Genomic DNA, 3,888 nt, shown 5'->3' with positions numbered 1-3,888 from the left:
GATGCTATCGGTGAAGGAGTTCCTTTTGGCATGCCAGAAGTACTGCCACTCAGCTGGATGCCTCACATTAACCCTGTGTCGCAGAGCACAAAAGCTGATGAGAAAAGTAGTACCACTCCAACTGATAATCATTAGATTGCCTGCTTTTCTCTAATTAATTGTTGTTGTTGTTACGATTTTGTTTATATTCTCAAGATCATGTGGTACTGGTGGATAGATTTGCTCGGAATTATTTTTCTTTAATACTTTCTTTGGTAAGAAATTCTTAATTATTTGATACTTTAATTTGAAGTGTCTTTAATTATAATTTGAGTTGATTCTCGAACATCCCCATGCAGATCTGCGAAAGTAAATTTAGCATGGTTGAGTTTGGAACTACCATTAATCTGCATTTCAAATTTTAACACAAGTTACATTTCTCTCTTTCTTGGAATACTACCTTTAATCTGTTGCTTCATAATATTACTCCCTCCAATCACTAATTGAAAATTAGGCAATTGCTAAAGGAAAAAAGATGAATTGTTACAGCAAAAATTGAACAAACACGAAGTACGAACCCCGTTAACTGAGTAAAATAGAATCCAGCCAAGAAATATGGAACCAAGATAAACCAGTTCCCGGCCTCCAATCCCATTAATTTTACAAAACATCCATTGCTCTCTCTTCATCTACATGTTCTCACCAGCCAAATACAAAGCTGATAACTAATTATTTTCTCACCTTCAATTGTACTTTTGTTTTAGCGGGTGCTAGAATGCTAGTTGTTTTCTTTTTCTCGCCAATAATCACCATAGAAGCATTTTGTATATTGAAACATCACCATTATCGTACATTTCCAAAAGGTGACATTGTTTTGAACTAATTTTTCCACCATTGTTTATCTTGTACAACACCATTCTCCACTTCATTCGTCAGCTACCGTTATTTTCTGCCAGCCATTCTGTTATTACCGATGGTACAGTGCATATAATAAGACCTTCTCTAACTTTGGGGATCACGTTTGCTTCATGACATGGGCGGAAAAAATTATATTCGAAACTTTCACGCAGTTGAGTATTTCCTTTGGAAAAAAAAAATGAACAGTGGACAGGTGAAGGCATATTCACAATCAGTTCGTCCATACCTTTGGACAGCAAGCAACCAATAAACCAGTTCACTTCCTCAACAAGAGAATGGCTGAACTAGGCTTTGAATTGGTTTCTAAACTGATAAATCAGCTAGGCTCTATTGTTTACAATGAGATTTCCTTGGCATGGGGCGTCAAATCGGACCTACAAAAGCTTGAGCACACCATGTTCACCATCAAAGATGTGCTCTTGGATGCTGAAGAGAAACAAGCACATAACAAGAAGATATGCAATTGGGTAAGACAACTTAAAGATGTGTTTCTTGATGCTGAGGATTTGTTGGATGAGTTCGACTGCGAAGCTTTGAGACGTAAAGTCATGGAAACATCTCACGGAACAAGCAGAAAGGTACGCCGTTTCTTTTGATGTTCTAATCCAATTGCATTTCACTTTAGAGTAGGTCTTGAAATTCAGGAGATATGAGAGAGGTTAAATGAGCTTAAAGCTAATAAGGCTTTCTTTGATCTTTGCACTGATCATCATCATCATCATCAAGGTGATCATAGAAGGGATAATATGACCCACCCCGGCCCTTTGTTACTGCTTCAAAGATTATCGGTAGAGAGTCTAAGAAAAAAAGCAATTGCAGATCTTCTTATGCAATCAGGTGATGATCGAAGTGGGAGTAGGAATGTCTCTGTTATCCCTATAGTGGGAATTGGAGGTTTAGGGAAGACTGCACTTGCGAAGTTGTTGTACAATGATGAAAGGGTCGTAAGCCATTTCCAATTAAGGATGTGGGTGTATGTTTCTGTAAACTTTGATGCCATTCGCATGACAAAAGAAATTCTTAGTTCTTCCTATTGTATAGAGGTCAGCGATAACTTGTCACTGGATCAATTACAAAGAAAACTACGAGATGCTTTAAATGATAAGAGATTTTTGCTAGTTCTGGATGATGTTTGGAACGATGATCGAATAAAATGGATTGAGTTTAGAGACTTGTCGATAGAAGGGGTTAAATCAGGAAGTAAGATCTTAGTGACGACAAGAAATATCTCAATTGCTTCAATTATGGGCACAGTTCCAATGCACATTAATTTAAGAGGTCTCTCTAATGAGGATTGCATGTCTTTGTTTGTGAAATGTGCATTTGAAGAAGGACAAGAGGAACAACATCCGAACCTCTTCGAAATTGGAAAAGATATCGTCAAGAAATGTGGAGGGGTTCCATTAGCAGTGAGAACTTTAGCGAGTCAACTACACTAAAAAACTGATGAGCAACAATGAAAATTGGTAAGAGATTCTGAGATATGAGAACTAGAGCGAGAGGGTGGTGGGCACATTTTGCCTGCTTTGAGGTTGAGTTATACGCAATTGCCCTCTCATTTGAAACAATGCCTTGCGTACTGTTCAGTCCTTCAGAAGAAATATGTTCAATTTGATAGCAGGGGGTTGATTAATTATTGGATGGCTCATGGAATCCTTGAATCTCATGATCATGGAAGTATGGAGTTGGAAGATGTAGGTGAGCTATATTTTCGAGAGTTATGGATGAGATCTTTCTTTGAAAATGTGAAATGTTACTTTGATATTTCCTGTAAGTTTGATATGCATGATCTTATCCATGACCTTGTACAATCTGATGCACAAGAAGAAAGCTCTACAGTAGACTCTGCAGGCACCAAAGCCATTTCTGAAAATGTTAGACACTTATCATTTTCGGAATTTGGCCAGAATGTCTCAACAACCTTGCGGAAGTTTAACAAAGTGCGGACCATATCAGGAGACAAAATAGTTATTGAAGCATCCTTGCTTCACTCCTGCTTTTCGAGATTCAAATATTTGAGGGTGCTTAAGTTATACAAAATAGCGTTAGAAGTGTTGCCAAGGTCCATTGGCAGGTTGAAGCATTTGAGGTATCTGGGTTTAACTTGTAATGAAGCAATAAACAAACTCCCCAATGAAATTTGCAAACTACAAAGCTTGCAAACTCTGTTTCTTGGCCAATGCAAGAATCTCGAAGAGTTGCCTAGAGAAACAAACAACTTGATCAGCCTCAGATCACTTTTATTAACCACAAAGCAAACAAGTTTTCAGGAGAACGGATTGGGATGCTTGAAATCACTTCGGTATCTTTTTATTGTTGAGTGTAGTAATCTAACTTCGTTGCCGCGGGAGATGAGTTATCTTGTTGCATTACGCACTCTGGTAATCAATAATTGTAAGCAACTTGATTTGGCGAATGGAAACTATCAAGTAATTCCACTGAGGCTCCAAAAACTGTTTATTGTACTTGTACCAGGAATGGTGGCATTGCCTGAATGGTTTCGAGGAGCTGCTAACACCCTTCAAGTCTTGTGTATTTGGTATTGTGAGAACTTGGATACATTACCTTGGTAGTTGACAAGTTTCACATCGCTTAGAAAACTTGTGCTCAAAAGTTGTCCGAAATTGTTATCCCTGCCAGAGGGAATGCATCATCTTACTGCCTTGAGAGAAGTTCAGATTGCAGATTGTCCTCGCCTAGAGAGGAGATGCCAGCGTGACATTGGTGAAGATTGGGAAAAGATTTCTCATGTTCCACATGTTTCTTTTTCTTTTTCCATTGATTGAGCTCTTCTTTGGTCCAAATCCGGTGGACTTGTTTGTATGACTTCATTTCTCAAATGGGAGAAATGCTCGGATGATTTCATCCTCTCTGGTTGGTGACTTTTCTATCAGTGTTGTCTGATCTTATATTTTCCTTGTTTTCCTAGTTTGGATTGTATCATGCTTTGTTTTTGTCACATTTATTTTGCCCATATTTCCTAAGTTTTAT

The 3,888-nt window shown here is 38.1% G+C and overlaps 1 pseudogene; it reads left to right on the top strand.

The window, feature by feature from the left end:
- The first annotated feature begins 1,172 nt into the window (after positions 1 to 1,172).
- On the top strand, positions 1,173 to 3,683 carry LOC137712142 (disease resistance protein RGA2-like; annotated as a pseudogene).
- The last annotated feature ends 205 nt before the right edge of the window (positions 3,684 to 3,888 follow it).

The sequence above is a fragment of the Pyrus communis genome, chromosome 13 (genome assembly GCF_963583255.1).
Source record: "Pyrus communis chromosome 13, drPyrComm1.1, whole genome shotgun sequence".
NCBI lineage: Eukaryota > Viridiplantae > Streptophyta > Magnoliopsida > Rosales > Rosaceae > Pyrus > Pyrus communis.
This window is presented reverse-complemented; position numbering and strand designations above follow the sequence as displayed.